Below are 19,482 nucleotides of genomic sequence, written 5' to 3' on the forward strand. Positions count from 1 at the left end.
CGGGTTCAATTCCGGCCATCGTCTGTAAGGAATTTGTACGTTCTCCCTGTGTCTGCGTGGGTTTCCTCCGGTTTCCCCTCACATCCCAAAAAAAGACATACAGGTTAGGAAGTTGTGGGCATGCTACGTTGGCGCCAGAAGCGTGGCGACACTTGCGGGCTGCTCCCAGAACACTACACGCAAAAAATGCATTGTGTGTTTTGATGTACATGTGACTAACAAAGATCTTATCTTGATGATCAGCGCAAACTCACTGGGCCAAATGGCCTCTTTCCTTGCTGTATGTCTCTAAGACCATGGCTTAATATAACAGAAGGTGATCATAGTTCAAGATTTTCATCTGGAAGCCAAAAGTCAATACCCCCTTTCATGTATGTAACATGAACAAAACTTGGTTTTAATGACCAGTCTTGCCCTGAATACCCACTGCATTTTCCCTACACATTGATTTAACCAGGGCCTTAATAGGATTGGCCACAGTGTCTAACAGAAACGAAGGAAAAGCAACCAGAGTCCAGAATGAAGTTTATGAAGTGTCAAGTCAGTGACAATTTCCCCACCAATGTCAAGATGCCTGTTGATTCTTACTGTCGAAGGCAGTGCGTGAATGCCATTTGGGCGAGGTTTCAGCCACCAGCACTAGGAACACGTTAAGAGTGAGAAAAATTGAAGTGGGGAGAAAATGGTGAGGTAGGGATGGAGTAAACATATCCCTTCTGTTTCAAAAACAGTCAGGAAAAAATAACATCTGTTCTACGCAGAAATGAAATTAGATTTGTCTCCTTGTGGAAGGCTGAATTTATAAATCACATAGGACTTTATCACCACTCTGTTATCCTCACAGTACACTTGGGTGGACAGTTATCGCACTGGTGCCTGCCCTAACAGATTTTCTAGATAAATAGTGGTTTGTATGGGGTATTGGAATTAATTAAATGCTCATGTCATATTTGTAAATTTTTGAACATGTACATGTACAAACAAAAACAATCTACTTATAGGAACTATACTTGTTTTTTTTAATATTATACACTAAATGATGCACAAAATCCACGACATTAATATGTCAACACCACAGTCATTACATTCCCCTCTAATATATTGGCTAGACATAATCCTCAGGAGGGAGCAATGCATAATTCATCCTACTCCCTTATGGTACCTTCAATACAGATAATGACCATGTTTAAAAGAGCATAGAGACAATAAAATCAAGTCAAATCCTTGCCGATTCAGAGTTGAAAATAGTGCATATGTATACATTCCCACTTAACTTACCACTGTAAAGTGCAACTTCCAAAATCCAGAACAAAAGATGTGACTTAAGCACGGCCTCATTTCACAGCTTAATACAAACTAGATTTACTAGCATTTGATATACTTCATAAATGTGCCAGGGTTATTCTGTAAAATGGAATCATGGTACAAGTGAATTCAGCCCAAAGCTCTTCTCTACTGTCAAATAACTTCAAAGTAATGGGGTGTGATGCCCCATGCCCTGTATTAGAGTGGAACAACACTGATTTACAATGTGCCTTATCAGTCAGTTTGTCATGTTTTTGGTGGACTGCTACACAGACTCAACATTACTCTAATGGGGAGAAAAAGTTAGGTGTACTATTGGAGTGTGGGGAGAAAGTGGATATTAGGAGCAAGGAAGGGAGAGTGCAAGACCAAAGGCCACTTGACATGTCCTCAAACGATTGATAATGGTTGTCTATATTGAATAGAATCAAGGACCAGCATCAAGAGATTTTTATCTCAGCGAGAAGGCATTCAAATAGTTATTCAACAAGACCAAGTGTTCAAAACTAAAATTAATTCAGTTGGCAGCACTACAGCTCAATCTGATTTGCCCATTAGTTTTGTTTTGGTTGACACAGGCACTGTTGCTTCAAATAACATGAGAACAAAAGGACCGCTTTTCTAACTGAATGACTCTTCCTCTCAACATTCAGCAAACCTCTCTTATTCACACGCACCCTTAGATTTCTTTTATGAAAAAAAAACTGCCTTTAAAAATCACAGGTCAGCAAAAGATCAGAAAGTGTGGGGAAAAGGTGTCTATTTATTCCACTGCTATACAACAACAAACTTTCTTTACAGCTATAGTGCAGTAACAAGTCCACACAATAGTAATGAGAATTGCTTACATATTTTGATTCATTAATGTACCAAGAAACTGCTCAACCTATTTACTGCTAGTAGATACCCCTCAGGTCAACCACCATTAGTTAGATTCAGGGACTACTTGCAATGCCAACCTAGCCAATTAACTCTGCAATTGATTGCACATCACATCTATAGCTCAACATGGAAATGCTTAATATCATTTGTCATACCGAGGTCACAAATATAACACGACGATGTTTCTAATCATAGAGTCAAAGTTGCTGATCTTGGAAAAGAAGTCCATAACAAAGCCAAAGAGCAACCAGTCACATACAGTTGCAGGTATGAAGGTAAACAACTGTAAAACAGGAAGCACTGACAAAACAGAACCTTTCATACCTCTGGTTACAACTAAACATCCAACCTCACTGGTGGAAAATGTCCCATGAAATCAAAGGATTACCAACCACAAGGATGATGTAGGCAGAACCCAGTTACTTTCAAAACTTCTTATAATAATGCATATAGACCAAAGCATGGGGTACGTTCTCCATTCCTCCCCCCACCCCCTGCCTACATGCAATCAAAAGTTCATTCCATTGAGGTGTCAGCGAGATGGACTGACACTGTCCTCTTAAAAAGCAACATTTGCTAGACATCTGTACAATAAACAGAGGAATTCAGTTCAGAGGACAGTAATTGAGTATTAATGGTCTGCAAATGTATGCCCCTGGTCCTATCTGAGTTACAGCTATTCCTCAGTCAGCTGAGAATTGAGGATGCAGTTGCTAATGACAATGGCTAAGGGATACGAAAGTGATAACCAACCAATCTCTGAATTTTGCAGCAAACATACCTCCATCTGCTACAGTGATACAATTCACGTTATTTCCATTTCAAACCATGGTCTTATCTCTTTGATACGAATATTTATAGACCAGCAGTCTATAAATTCAGCTGATGGCTTAAATATAACCATAAAAGCTATATCCAGGCTTTTTTTGAACCAGTCTACAGGCAACCCTGCATAAGGAGGGGTTGTGTTCCAAGAAAACAATTCATATAGCAATATTCCATAATGCAAAGCCATGTCAAATGCACAAGTGTCAAGAAAAGAAAGTTGAAAAAATATTTTCTATTTACTTCTCTTTTTCCACATAAATTCCAAGAGAGCAAGTTTTATTCCGTATCTCAAATTTTTGGGTAGTGATTTATGAATTCCCTAAGAGCAAATTTCTGTTACCTGAACAACCATAAGGTGAGGGCTGCCTGTACTTTCACTTGTTACATTGGTATAGGTACAAGATTGCAGTCTGAAATGAACATCACTTTTAGACTGGAGACACAAGAGACTGCAGATGCTGTGATCTAGAGCAAAAGTAGATTCCACCTATTGTTTGCTAGGCTCTGCCTCACTTCTCCCTCTCACCTCTTTATACGGGCTATCACTCCTCTACACTTAGACCTGATGCAGGGTCTTGACCAGCCCCTTGCCTTCACAGACGCTGCCCTACTAGCTGAGTTCCTCTAGCACTTTGATTTTTGCATGACTTTTAGATCCATTTCTATCTTCTGTTTCCCTCATCCACTGTAGAATGTATTGCCTCTATGTCAAGCAGCACATTTGATTAAGCCGAGAGCCTTTCACAACTGTTTCTGATGCTTGACCAGTACATAGACAACTTTTGGCCTTACTTACAAAGTCAGATACTTGTTTGCTGAAAAAACAGATTTCAGACTGGGAAAGGAATTTTAAATACTACGTATTGTATGCATTCTTTCCTTTACCTGTTCAATGTTCTTTCTTTAGATAGAAAAAAAAGGGTACACAAAAATCCTTCTCTTTCCCAGGATATTTTAAGTGTTTCACAACCAATTAATTATTTTCAAGAGAATTACTGTTAAGGCGGCAAATGCAGCTCTCGATTTTCACACACAAATGTCTTAAACTGCAAAGAGATAAGTGAGCCATTAATCTGATTTTGATGACCAGATTACCAGGAACTACACTTTGAGAATTGCTAACCACAGATCATGGCAAAGGTCTTAACACTGCATTAATGAAAAAAATGGCATCTTTAATAATAAAGCACTCATTCAGCAGAGATGATCAATCTGCTATAGGAAAGATGTTACTAAACTGGAAAGAGTGCATAAAAATTTACAAGAATTTTGCCAGGACTTGAGGGACTGAGTTATAGGGAGAGATTGGACAGGCTAAGACTTTATTCCTTGGAGCATAGGAGATAGATGATCTTATAGATGTATATAAAATCATGAGGGGCATAGATAGGGTGAATGCACAGTCTTTTTTCCAAGGTTGAGGGCAGGTTTAAGGTGAGTGAGGAAAGATTTAATAAAAACTTGAAGGGCAAAATTTTTTTGCACAAACGGTCGTATGTATGTGGAATGAGCTGCCAGAGGAAGTGGTTGAGGCAGGTATAATAACAACTTTCAAAAGACAGGTACATGGATTGGAAAGGTTTAGAAGGTTATGGGCCAAACGCTGGCAATGGAACTAGCTTGGATGGCACATCTTCCTCATCACGGACCAGTTGGGCCAAATGGCCTATTTCCATGCTGTATAACTCTATGACTCTAAGTGGCTGCCAAAATTATGAGGGGGATGGATAGGGTAGATTGTAAGAATCTCTTAAGAATCTGCTTCTACCGCCTTTGAAGAAAGCTCCAAATAAAAAATCTTCACCTCATTTATCTCAAAAGGATGACCCCTCATTTTTTTTTTGAAACCTCTACTTTTATGTTATCCCACAAGAGAAAACATCCTGTCCACATCCACCCTGTTAAGACCCCTCTGGATGCATGTCTCAGTAAAGTCCCCTCACACTTAAAACTCCAGCAGATACATGCCTAACCCATCCAACTCCTCCCCACCAGGCAGTTCAACCATTCCAGGTATCGATGTAGGAAATCTCTGAAGTGCATCCACTGTATTTATATCCTTCCTTAAATAAGACAATTAGTACTGCACACATACTCCAGATATGGTTTCACCAATGCCCTACAGAACTAAAGCATAACCTCTTTACTCATTAAATTCACCTTGAAATAAACATGAACATTTTGTTGGTTTTCCCAGTTAGTTACTGTACCTGCATTCTAGCCTTGATAGTACCAGTTCAATCCTTCTACCACTTATGCTTCAAATGCTGCATGCTTAGTTCACTATATATGTTACTCATTCTGGAATGTGGATACTGGTATATGTTGTCTATTCCCAATTGCTCCTGAACAATTGCATATTATATTCTTCAGAAACATCCAAATAATTTCACTAATTAAATTATTTCAATATAGGAATAGTCATCACCATAAACATGGAAACTTATTTTGTACACTCGGAAGAACCCCACAACAACATAATGAACTAATTAAAGTTTCTAGCTCTGTTGAATGATGGAGTAATTTTGGGTAAAAGAAAAACTCTTCTTCTTTATATGTGAAGGGATCTTTAACATCCAATTCACATGTAATCTTCAAGTCACGAAGAACAATACTTATAATATTGCAGAATATGATATGTGCTTGGATCCTAGCATGGGGTATGAACTCTCAACCTAGCCTCAAGATCCCAACTCATTCCAGCTGCTATTTAAGTGAACAAAGGTTATGGAAAGGCACTATTTTAATTTTTTTTTACCCTTTATCACATACCACAAGACTGAAAACAGATTAATTCGTGCAAGCTCGATAAAAATTTGTACTTAAACCAATATTGAATAGCATTGTAGAGAAAGTGTAAATGAATGCTTAAGTCAAATAAAAAGATATTAGAAGAGGGACCAAAGGTTTAATGAAGTTCAACAATTTCTTTTTTAAACACAAAGCATATGGGGCTTGCCTGCTAATAATAAAGGAAAATGTGAGAGGTGTAAGCAGGTTGTAAGAATATGGATAAAATGGATAGCCATGGAGAAGAATTTTCAAGCAATAAATTTGAATACAAGGCAGTACAAGTTAATACAAAATAAAATGCTGAAAATACTCAACAGGGTCTGTGGAGAAAGAAATAATTTCAGGTTGACTTTTTTTCATCAGAATCACGTTAAGTTGGAAATGGGACATCTCTTGTTGCAGAGAACAGGAGTGGGTAGAGGGGACAAAGGAGATGTCTGTGATTGGACAGAGACTACGAGAGATTGAATGACATAGCATCGAGAGACAGTACAGAAGGCTCATTAATCCCAGATACGAGCTATTATCAACCACGAAGGACAACAATATTGGTTTTGGCAGGTCACAGTTTTAGATTAGCTGAAGTTTAGAGGCCGGAGAATGGTAGGACAGCAGCAACTAAACATCTTTAATGCAGTAAAACATCCTTAGATATTTTACAAATGTTCACTAACCAAATTTAACAGCAATTCACACCAAGAAATATTAGGACTTATGATTATAGAATGGAGGCGAGGGGGAGAAAAGTGAGAAGAATAGGTGACCAAAGCTTGGTCAAAAGTCATGGATAAAATTAAACTGGAAGAAGAATGAGCAAAGAGTAAAAGTAAAACCAAACAAAGGTGAAAAAGAACTCAAATGTAAGCAGATCCACAAGGTCAGTAAACTCAGAATTACATTTTACAAAACTGCCATTGACAATGCAATAGTGTTACTGAGCAAATTAAGTACTAAGTTTGGACTATTCAAAAGGTAGCATTTACCAATTAGATGGCATAAGCATTCATACTACACACTGTACTTCATATCAATAATTTCTAAATGTGTCAGATATGGCACAGCAAGTATTACCCAAAACCTCTGGACTAGGTTATGGGTTTGTGTCCTATTCCAAAAAAGAGGTGATATTCCAGAGTGCAGTACTGAGTTAATGTTCCACTGCTAAAAGGTGATGTCTTCCAATGAAACATTAGAGTCTAGTCTGCTCTGCCCAATGGATATAAGAGAGCACAACTATGAAGCAAAGCAGAAAAGTTGAAAAAGATTGGGACAACTATCCCTCAACCAGCATCCCTAAAACAGATCTTGGTCATTACTGCTTCTAAGACTTGCTATTTGCAGATTGATGGCAACATTTCTTGCATTACAAATACAGCTCACAAGAAACATGAATGGGCGCTTTGACCCTTAAACCTGTTCTACTATTCAACAAGATTATGACTAATCTACCTCAATGCCTTTTTCCTACCCAATCCACATATCCTTTGATTTCTTTTATATCCAGAGAAGTACTTCATTAGAATGCTCTGAAGCCATAAAAAACTCATTAGAAAATAAGTGTTTTATTTTCTTCTTTAAAGCCTTTATAGTTCTTGCTATGAACATCGCTGCTGATACCCCAAGTGAATAAGCTACAACTTGCATCTGACACCTTTTACATCTTCAAAATCTGCAGATGACCTGCTAATGATTGAATAGATATTCAACTTACTTACTCACAACCAGTGCAAGTGAGACAAGGCTACAGATGCAACTGAAGTTACTTGCACCAACAACTTGCACTTAAATAACAGCCATAACACACTAAAATGACCCAAGATGCTCCTCAGGACCATCAGCAAAAAATATTAGCTCACTTATAAAGCTATTAGGATTAAAAAAAAGCTTTATGGCAAAAAAGGTTTAAGAAATGCCTTAGGGATTTGATAGAGAATTGCAGAAAACTTAAAATCACAGATGATGCAAAATGCCCACTGTGTTTGTGCAGATCAAAAGGGTGACCCAACCTAATCCCAGCTTCCAACATCAGATCAGTAGCCTTGCAGGTCACAGCTCTTCGAGTATGCTGCACTTTTCAGGCCGCAGGTTCCAGAACTCCACCTACTCTCAGCTGAATTCTTTCCCACATCTTCCCTCTAATCCTTCTCCCAATATCTTTCAATATGAGCCCTTGGGTAAGGGAAACAGTCCTTCCTATTTACTCCCTCAGCCTCATCTGATCGCAAAAATAATCCTGGCTGAACTAATCTATCCTTATACCGCAATATTCTAGTCCTGGCAAAATCTCAAACCTCCTCAGCACCTTCTCCAGTGCAATCAATTCTTTTCCTGGAATGTGATGATCAGACCAGTACTCAAGCTGTGATCAAACTAGCATTGGAGACAGTCCCAGCATTTCTATGCTTCAGCTAGTAAATGAAAGCACCCTGTGGGCCTTTTTAACCTTATTGACTTGTTCTGCTACCTCTGATTCTGTGAACATCCCCGCCAAGGTTCTGATATTTCTCCACAGTTCTTAATATGCTCCCAGTTATGACATTAGCTTTTGTTGCACTCCCCAAATGCATCAACTCATTTCTTTTGGCCAAATTCCATTTGCCATCTTTCTGCTCCACTAACCAGATCATCCATACCTTCCCTGCACTTTACAGTTTTCCATCTCACTGACAGGTATACAAGTAACCCGTGTATCATCTGCAAATTTCTCTATCATGCTCCTTATTTTCAAGTTGAGATCATTAATAAATAGTACAAAAAAGCGACCAAGGACTGAGCACTCCGTAACACCACGGGTAAAAGCCTTCCTGTCACAAAACCAATTCCCTTTGCTTCCTACTACTGGCCCAATTTTCCATTCTCCCTTGTATCTCACGGGCTTTGACTTTTTCAACCAGCCTGCCACTAGGAACTTTTCAAAAGGTCTTGATAAGATCCATCAGTTGCACTTGCCTCATTGAACTTCCTCGTTACTTCCTCAAAAAATTCAATCAAGTTAGCTGGACACAATATTCCTTTAATTAATCAATTTTGATTCTCCTGATTGATGTGTAAAGGAAAAAAAATGCAGATGCTGAAAACCCAAAATAAAATAGACATTGCAGGAAAACTCAGTAGGACAAGTAGCATCTGTAGAAAGATAAATAAGTTAACCTTTGACAGGGTCATTGCCCTGGATTAATCTGTGCCTTCCTAATTGAAGATTTATACTGTCCCTTACAATATTTTCCAATGATTTGCTCAAAGTTAAACCTGCCAGCCTGTAATTACCTGATTTATCCTTTCCTCCTTGAAGTTTCAGTGTTAGCAGTACTCCAATTCGGCACACTTCTGTAGCTAGGGAGGATTGAAAAATTACAGTCATAGCCTCTGTAATTTCCTTGCGTACTACTTTTAACAGTCTGGAATACATTTAATTTGCACCTGGCAATTTGTCCACTTTCATAGTTAATAAACCACTTCATATATCCCCTTTAACTACATGTATCCCATCTAATATTTCACACTCATTTTCCTTAACTACAATCTGCCCATCTTTTGTGAAGATTGTACTAAATATTAAGAACCCTATCTAAATCTTTGGCCTATACACATTTCCTTTCTGCTTGCAATTGGATTTATTCTTTCCTTCATTATCTTGCTCTTTATACACTTCTGATAGATATACTGACAAATCCATTAATATCTTTTGCCTTATACCATTTCAACCATAAAACACTGTATTCAAAACTTGCCAAAAACACTTCTGCTTATTTTAAAATAAGAGTTTCATTCTCCAAGATTCTGCTTTACCCTGTACACATTTGATTCATAATTGATACATTTTTCACATAAATGTTACTCTTCGGGAAGTGAAAATAACTGTAAAGGCAATGAAGTGGTGGAAGAGTTCACAAATTACTTCCCTCAACCATTCAACCAGTGAATCTGCTTGCTTATAAACTCTGAAATAACAATGTCGCTGGTTTGGCCCAACCATACACTTATCAGCAAATCCTTGAACAACTGATCTCTCTCCAGGCTGAAGCAACTGTAGACACGTGTGGTCATCAAAAGGAAATAACCTGATTGATTGTTGAACAAACCTTCACCACTTAAAAGCTCATCTGTCAGGAGTAAAATGAAGTCCAGCTGAGATGCAATGGAACAGATTCTGGCCTCTTGTGCATCCAATTACTTTGGCTCACCACTGCCAGCCTGACCTGCAACTATCTAGTCCACAACCTCTTAAGTTTCCTCAAATGTCTGGATTTCCTTTGTTTCAAACCTTTAATATTTCCACTGATCCTGAAAGTTTCCAGTATTTTCTGCTTTTACTTTAAACTTGCCTCACCTGTCCTACTATCATTATGAGGAATGGTGCCATATTTTGTTGAGTAATGTTGCTATGAAACACCAAGCAAGAAAAAACTTGCATTTATTTAAACCCTCCATGATCTCAGTATTTCCAAAAGTAATGTAGAGCCAATGAAATATTTTCTGAAACATAGTGACTATTGTAAAACAGAAAATCTGGGTCTCCCAAATGCCAACTCTGCATCCTCTCAGCATTCACATTAGCTAATATTAATGTTCAGAGATAGAGGAAAGGGTGATGTATCAAGTGCCTCTCCAAAAGGAGTTGCTTTTGTTGAGGATGATTAATACCTGCAGAATCATAATTAAATGTCAACACACTGGAAAAGTGGGGTAGGGTTAGAAAACAAAAGAACAGAGGAGAATAAAATGTACCCAGCTCATCAGAATATGACCAAAGATGACCAATGTCAGCTGTGGGCAACATTTTCACCACTGAGGTAGAAAATGCACATTCTATTCAATTCCCATCCTGGGGACTTGATCACAGAAATGGCACAATGAAGCAGGTTAATATAAAATATTCCCAGAATATAAAAATTCAAAGTAAAGCAGAGCAGTGGTGTCCAGAGAGTCGGTCGGTATTAATACAAGTATTAACTGCCCATTCCTAACTGTACTTTGTCAACTTTCTTAATGAACTAGAACACTCCTCCTAGTAAAAGTGCTTCCACAGAGCTGGTTATATCATGGAAAATCTATAACGCAGGAGGCCACTCAGCCCATCTTATCCATGCCAGTGAAAAAAACTACCCAGCCTAATCCAACTTGCACTCCTGCAGGTCACAGCTCTTACAAACAGCAAGCACTTCTGAAATGTGGTGAGGATTTCTGCTTCTACCACACTTTCAAACAGCAAGTGCCTGACCCTTACCACTCTCAGTGAAAATATTTTTTCAACTCCCTTCTAGTTCTTCAATCAATCCCTTTGAATCTATCCTCCAAAATTTGGATCCTCAGATAGACATTTACTCCATACAGACTTCAGTTTTATACACTTCAATAACGTCTCTCCTCAGCAATCTTTTTCAATGTTTCCACATCACTGCAATTTTACAGCTTTACAACCCTTGCAAATCTGCCTGTAACCAATAGCCCATCCTGGTCCAAACACCTGGATGCCATGGCCAAGAAAGTGCACTAGCACCTCTACTTCCTCAGGACGCTACCAAAATTTGGCAAGTTCCCTTTGACCTTCACCAATTTTAATAGATCGACCACAGAAAGCATCCTATCCAGATGCATCATGGCTTGGTATGGCAACTGCTCTGCCTGATACTGCAAGAAACTGCAGAGAGTTGTGGATACAGCCCAGCACATCACGGAAACCAGCCTCTCCTCCATGGACTTTGTCTATACTTCTCACTACCTTGGTAAAGTAGCCAACATAATCAAAGACCCACCTACTCCGGACATTCTCTCTTCTCCCCACCCCATCAGACAGAAGATACAAAAGCCTGATAGCACGTACCACCAGGCTCAAGGACAGCTTCTCTCCTGCTGTTATGACTATTGGACAGTGCCCCAGTACGATAAGATGGCCTCTTAATCTTGACCTCACAATCTACCTCATTATGACCTTGCACCTTATTGTCTGCCTGCACTGCACTTTCTCTGTAACTGTAACATTTTATTTTGCATTCTGTTATTGTTTTCCCTTGTACTACCTCGATGTACTGATGTAATGATCTGTAATGGACCGCAAGCAAAACAATTTTTCACTGCATCTCAGTATATGTGACAATAATAAACCAATATACCAAATCTCCTCTGGACCCTCTCCTGTACAATCACACCGATCTTGCAATGTAGTGGCATGAACTATACACAGTGCAAGAGCAAAACAAAATGGTGGAGGAACTCAGCAGGTCAGGTAGCATCTATGGAGGGAAATGTACAGTTGAATTTTTGGGTCAAGACCCTTTGGTACTGGAAATAGGGGAGATAGAGTTGGGGGAGGGGGTAGAGCAAGAGCTGGCGGGTGATAGGTGAATCCAAATTTTTTTTTGGGGGGGGCGGGAGAGGAGTGGGAATGATGCAAGAGGCTGGGGGGTGATAGGTGGAAGTGACAAAGGGCTGAAGATGATGGAATCTGATAGGAGAGGATAGTGGGCCATGGAATAAAGGGAAGATGAGGATGGGAACCAGAGGGAGGAATATGTGGGTGATGGGCAGATCTAGAGGGGAGGGGAAAGAGAAGGGATATCGGGGATGGTGGGATAAGGAAAAACAAAGGGGGGACAGGGGGAAGGGTTATCGGAAGTTAGAGAAATCTACGTTCATGTCGTCCAGTTGGAGACTACCAAGGTGGAATAAGAGGTGCTATTCCTCTAATAAAGTGTAACAGAGGTGGTTTAACTAGTATTGTATACAGTCTGGCATTACCAGCTTGAATGCCATAAAGGTTTGACTGCAATCAGCCCGTCTATGCCAGTCAAAACGATGACCCAGCCTAATCCCATCTTCCAGTATTAAGTTTATAGTCTGCAGGTACAGCTTAAATACAATGGTGGTTCATGCCACTTTCACATTTTCAGGCAGTGAGCTCCAGATCCAGTAAGCCTCAGTGTTTTCCCCCCCTTATCTGTCTGATAACTCCATGTGCAGTACCCTTGTTGATCAACCTTACCACATCTTCCTAAAAGCACATCTACTGGCTCCTACTTATGTACTCCACTAGCCACATCCTCAGATAATTCGTCATAACTTTATCTCCTCATTTAAGTTTCCAATCATTACTAGTTTTACAATCCTCAAAGCCTTCACATCCTCAAATCTCTGCACATTGCCTAACTGGCAATTTTCCAGTAACTGCAAGTAATACTGAAGTTATGGTATGACATCTCTGCTCTTATATTCTTTGCCTCAATTATTAAAAGGAAAGCCCTTTTAATCTCATACACCTAATTAGCAACCTTTGATTTGTGGATACACACTTCAATGTCCCTTTGCTTCTCCAAACTTGTCAATATCCTGCAATTTATTACAAATTCCTTTATGTTACACCCTTCCTATTGTATTGCTTAACAGTTTTCTGGGTTAAATACCATTTGTTACTTTTCTGCTGAACTGCCCATATTCTCGAAAACTTCTCCTGTCGTTGTTAAACACAGTCTGTGAAGTTATCATGGCCCCCATATTCCAGTAATTGAAATAATGAGCCCTGTGGCACCCCATAGGTGGCAGCAGTCTTGTCAAAGAGAAACACCCTTTAATCACTACATTCTGCTTCCTATCACTGAGCCAATGTGCTACTCTTCCTTGATTCCACAAAGCTGGACTTTTCTTCAAGATCCTGTCAATTGGGTCATTGCTGAAACCCAAGTAGATTACAACAAACGTACTGCTCTCCTTAACCCATCTTGTTACCTCCTCGGTTAATTAAAAATTACAGATGATGAAAAACCGAAATAAAAACAAAAAACACTGCATGACCAGCCAAGTTTTTGCAGCATCTGTGGAAAGAAAAACAAAACTTTTCAGCTTGAGGCCCTTCTGACAAGGACCCTGACCTGAAATGTCTGTTTCACTTTCCACAGATGCTACCTGACCCGCTGAATGTTTCCAGCAATTTCCATTTTTATCAAAGTCATCCACGGCTTTTCCTTAACAAATTCACACCGACTGTCCACCATTAAATGGTCTTTCAAATTGATTGCAAAAAACTCCAGCCACACACAATAACCTGGACCCTCAGTCAAACCCACCCCCAGCTGCACAAAACAGGCTGGTGTACAGCAGCCCACACCGAGCTCCCCAAAACTGAGGCACGGGCATCAACCTACATCCTAGCTCCCCAAAACAGCTTGGGAGGGCAGATACAGACCCTCCCTTCTCCCCAAAAAACCAGGCCGGGAAGCAGCCAGCAGCCACCCACTCCCTTCCCGAACTGGTCCAGGAGCACTCCCTCCTTTCCAAAATCCAGACCATGCACAGCAGCCAAACACGCAACTACACAAAACAGGCTGGAAGTATCTACATCTACCACCCTCTTCATCCCCCGCACCATCCCACTCCCCCAACCGCAGACTGGGCTGGGGGCACCTGCCCTTCTTACCCAAGGCAGGCTGGGGACAACCACTCTTCCAAGCACTGCAAATCCACAGTACAGACAGCTACGGGAACCACACCACCCCTTCCCTCCCCAACCCCCCACCCAAAACAGGGCCAGGGGCAGCTACCACACCAACTTCCCCAGCACAGGTGGGGTGGGACAGCTAACACACTCTCTTCCCATAAACCAGGCTGGGGCAGCAGCTCACCCCCCAGCTTCCCAAAATTCAGGTTGGGGACAGCTACAGGCCAGCCACTCCCTACAGAACCAGGCTGGGGACAGCCACACACACAGCCCCACCAAATCAGGCCAGGAGGAACAATCACCCCACCTCCCCAAAACAGGATTGGGAGACGGCTACAGCCCATGCTCCTCCATAAGACCCAGGCCAGGGGCAACTATCCCCCACCTTCCCGGAACAGGATGTTGGGGGGGGGGGGGGCCACTACCACACCCCAGCTCCTCTAAAACCAATGGGGGGGGGGGGGAGCAGCTACCCCACCCCTTCCCAAGACAGGTCGGGGGTGGGGAGGGTGGCCAGCTACCACCCATAATCTCTGCAAAAGAGTGGGCACCCCCCAAACCAGGCCGGAGGCACGCCATCACTCGCAAAACTGGGCCCCGGGCAGCACCCCCCCCCCCCCACTCCCTCCCTAAACCGGGCCCCGGGCACCCCTCCCTCCCTAAACCGGGCCCCGGGCACCCCTCCCTCCCTCCCTAAACTGGGCCCCGGGCACCCCTCCCTCCCTAAACCGGGCCCCGGGCACCCCTCCCTCCCTAAACCGGGCCCCGGGCACCCCTCCCTCCCTAAACCGGGCCCCGGGCACACCACCCCTCCCTCCCTAAACCGGGCCCCGGGCACCCCCCCTCCCTAAAATGGGCCCCGGGCACACCCCCCTCCCTAAAATGGGCCCCGGGCACACCCCCCCCTCCCCCTAAACCGGGCCCCGGGCACCGCCCCCCCTCCCCAATCCAGGCCGGGCCCCGGGCACCCCCCCCTCCCCAATCCAGGCCGTGCCCCGGGCACCCCCCCTCCCCAATCCAGGCCGGGCCCCGGGCACCCCCCCTCCCCAATCCAGGCCGGGCCTCTCTGCCCAAAACAACCTCCCCCCGATCCCCCCCCGGGCCTGCCGCACCGACCGTAGGCCGCGGGTCCGGCTCCTGCGGCCGGCGGTGCTGTGGGAGGAGGAGAGGCGGTGCTCCCCACGTTACTCCCCCCCGCCCCAGCACCAGCCCGGGCCGCTAGGCCCCGGCCCGACCTTGGCCCAGTCACCAACCTCCCTCTCACGGGCCCGAGATGGGGAGGACCCATAGCGTCCCCTCCCCAGCCGCCGCCCCCACAACAACAGAGCCGGGCGGGCGGCACCAACGGGACAAAAAGCGAATAAAATGAGTCAGCGCTGCCGTTGTTTGTCGAGGGGCGGGTGGGGGGAGGTTTTACTTCAGCGGCGGGCGGCCCGAGCCCGGGCCCAACACCCGGGCAGGCGGCACACGGTCGGGCTCCCGCCCGGCGCTTACCCCCGGCGCTGCAGCGGAGCATCGAGCGCGGCGCGGCCTGGCTGCCAGAGGTAGAGTTGGCGAGGAGGAGGATGGCGGCGGCGGCGGCGGCGAACACTTCCCGAGCCTCCCGCCCAACGCCCGCCCCCTGCCCCCTGCCCCCCCTCCCCTCACCATCCCCCTCCCCCTGACTCCCCTGCCCCCCACTGCCCGCCCCCTCACTCCCCCTGCCCACCCGCCCCCTCACTCCCCCTGCCCCCCTCCCCTCACTCCCCCTGCCCACCCGCCCCCTCACTCCCCCTGCCCACCCGCCCCCTCACTCCCCCTGCCCCCCTCCCCTCACTCCCCCTGCCCACCCGCCCCCTCACTCCCCCTGCCCACCCGCCCCCTCCCCTCACTCCCCCCTGCCCCCCGCCCCCTCACTCCCCCCGCCCCCCTCCCCCTCACTCCCCCCGCCCCCTCCCCCTCACTCCCCCCTGCCCACCCGCCCCCTCACCTCACTCCCCCTGCCCCCCGCCCCCTCACTCCCCCCTGCCCACCCGCCCCCTCACCTCACTCCCCCCTGCCCCCGCCCCCTCACCTCACTCCCCCCTGCCCCCGCCCCCTCACCTCACTCCCCCCTGCCCCCCGCCCCTCACCTCACTCCCCCCTGCCCCCCGCCCCCTCACCTCACTCCCCCCTGCCCCCCGCCCCCTCACCTCACTCCCCCTGCCCCCCGCCCCCTCCCCTCACTCCCCCTGCCCCCCGCCCCCTCACTCCCCCCTGCCCACCCGCCCCCTCACCTCACTCCCCCTGCCCCCCGCCCCCTCACTCCCCCCTGCCCACCCGCCCCCTCACCTCACTCCCCCCTGCCCACCCGCCCCCTCCCCTCACTCCCCCCTGCCCCCCCGCCCCCTCACCTCACTCCCCCCTGCCCCCTCACCTCACTCCCCCCTGCCCACCCGCCCCCTCACTCCCCCTGCCCACCCGCCCCCTCCCCTCACTCCCCCCTGCCCCCCTCCCCTCACACCCTCTCCCCCTCATCCCCCCTCACACCCTCTCCCCCTCCCCCCACTGCCCTTCCCCTCATCCCCCCTCCCCTCACTCGCCCCCTCACTACCCCCTGCCCCCCTCCCCTCACACCCTCTCCCCCCGCCCCCCACTGCCCTTCCCCTCATCCCCCCTCCCCCCACTGCCCCTCCACCTCGCCCCGCCCCCTCCCCCTCAACTCTCACTTCCCCTCCCTTCAGCCCCACCCTCTCCTCCTCTCACCCCACACCCCCTCCCCCACCACCTCACCCCCACCCAAACCCTTCTCACCCCCCCACCTCACCCCCCACCCCACCCCCCTCACCCTCCTCACCCCTACCCCCCTCACCCCCTCACCCCCTACCCCCCTCACCTCCCTCACCTCACCCCCACCCAAACCCTTCACACCACCCCTACCTCACCCCTCTCACCCCCCCACTCACCCCCCACCCCACCCCTCTCACCCCCCCACTCACCCCCCACCCCACCCCTCACCTCCCCCTCTCACCCCACCCCTCACCTCCCCCTCTCACCCCCTACCCCCCACCTCACCCCCCTCACCCATACCCAAACCCTTCTCACCTCACCACTCTCACCCCCCCACCTCCCCACCCCCACCCAAACCCTTCTCAGCCCTCCACCTCCCCCTCCCACCCCTCTCACCCCCCACCTCCCCCTCTCACCCCCCACCCCCCCACCTCACCCCCCACCCCCCCACCTCACCCCCCACCTCACCCCCCACCTCACCCCCCACCTCCCCCTCTACCCCCCACCTCACCCTTCTCACCCCCACCCAAACCCTTCTCACCCCCCACCTCCCCCTCTCACCCCCTCACCTCCCCCTCTCACCTCCCCCTCCCCCCCAAACCCCTCTCACCCCCTCACCCCCCCACCTCACCCCCTCACCTCACCCCCACACCTCACCCCTCTCACCCCCCAACCTCCCCCTCTCACCCCCTACCCCCCCTCACCCCCCACCTCCCCCTCACCTCTCACCCCCTACCCCTCCACCTCACCCCCACCCAAACCCTTCTCACCTCCCCCACCTCACCCCAATACCCCCTACCTCACCCCTCTACCCCCTACCTCACCCCCCACCTCTACCCCCTCACCCCCCACCTCTACCCCCTCACCCCCCACCTCACCCTTCTACCCCCCCACCCCACCCTTCTACCCCTCCACCCCACCCTTCTACCCCTCCACCCCACCCTTCTACCCCTCCACCCCCCACCTCACCCCCCACCTCACCCCTCTACCCCCCCACCTCTACCCCCCCACCCCCCACCTCACCCCTCTACCCCCCCACCTCACCCCTCTACCCCCCTACCCCCCCACCTCACCCCTCTACCCCCCCCACCTCACCCCTCTCACCCCCCCACCTCACCCCTCTCACCCCCACCCCACCTCCCCACCCCACCTCCCCACCCCCTCACCTCACCCCCCTCCCCCCCCCTCACCCCCCTCCCCCCCTCACCCCCCTCACCCCCCTCCCCCCCTCACCCCCCTCCCTCCCCTCCCCACCCCACCCCCTCCCCTCCCCACCCCACCCCCTCACCCCCTCACCCCACCCCCTCACCTCCTCACCCCACCCCCTCACCCCACCCCCTCACCTCCTCACCCCACCCCCTCACCCCACCCCCTCACCTCCTCACCCCACCTCCTCACCTCACCCCCACCCTCACACCCCCACCCTCACACCCTCACACCCTCACACCCCCACCCTCACACCCTCACACCCCCACCCTCACACCCCCACCCTCACACCCTCACACCCCCACCCTCACACCCCCCCCACCCCCCCCCCACCCCCCCCCCACCTCCCCACCCCCCCCACCTCCCCCCCACCTCCCCACCCCCCCCACCTCCCTCCCCACCCCCCCACCTCCCCACCCCCCCACCCCCCCCACCCCCCCCACCCCCCCACCTCCCACCTCCCCCACCCTCCCACCTCCCACCTCCCCCACCCTCCCACCTCCCACCTCCCACCTCCCCACCTCCCACCTCCCACCTCCCCACCTCACCGGTACAGCGGCGTGTTGTTGTTGTTGTTGTTGTTGTTGTTGTGCGGCGCTCGCGCTCCGCGGCTTCCCGCCTCCCGCTCGCGGTTCACCTCCCGCGGCTGCGCGCGCATTCACTCCCTCCTCCACCACCCCGCCCCCTGCGCCGTTTGCAACCGCGTCCGCTATTGGAGCAGAATGTCGACAGCGGGGGCTCGCCGGCCAATCAGCCGGCGCGACACGGCGGGCCCCGGTTCTGGCTGGACTAGCGAGGGGATAGGGCGTATTCAGAGGCTGCCATCTTGGGACGTGACCTTTGAACCCGTGTGGTGCTGGAGGAACTCAGCCGGGCGGCACCTGTGGCTGCGCATTTCCCTCCACGGACGCTGCCCGCCGGCTGAGTTCCTCCAGCATCATAGTGATTTTCATCTGCAGTGTTGGTTTATTATTGTCAGTTGTACCGAGGTGCAGTGAAAAACTTGTCTTGCAAACCGATCGTACAAGTCAATTCATCACACAGTGCATTGAGGTAGTACAGGGTAAAACAATAACAGAATGCAGAGTGAAATGTCACAGCTACAGAGGAAGTGCAGTGCACAAAGGGAAGTCCTTTGTTCCTCTACCTTTCAACCCGTTTTTTTTCTCGACCCCAAACGTTGATTGTTTATTTCCCTCCACAGATGCTGCGGGACCTACTGAGTTCCTCCAGCGATTTGTGTGTGTTGCTCCAGAGTCCAGCATCTGTTGTGTACCTGGTAACACAGG

General features: G+C 48.2%; 1 protein-coding gene across 1 annotated transcript in view; it reads right to left on the bottom strand.

Moving 5' to 3' along the window:
* The window catches only part of dicer1 (dicer 1, ribonuclease type III), a 105,694-nt gene extending 89,856 nt beyond the window's left edge, over window positions 1-15,838 (bottom strand). Inside the window, 1 exon segment of the mRNA XM_052031054.1 lies at window positions 15,734-15,838. The gene's annotated coding sequence lies outside the window, so the exon portion shown is untranslated.
* Window positions 15,839-19,482: the final 3,644 nt, after the last annotated feature.

Source organism: Pristis pectinata, chromosome 1 (genome assembly GCF_009764475.1).
Source record: "Pristis pectinata isolate sPriPec2 chromosome 1, sPriPec2.1.pri, whole genome shotgun sequence".
Taxonomy (NCBI): domain Eukaryota; kingdom Metazoa; phylum Chordata; class Chondrichthyes; order Rhinopristiformes; family Pristidae; genus Pristis; species Pristis pectinata.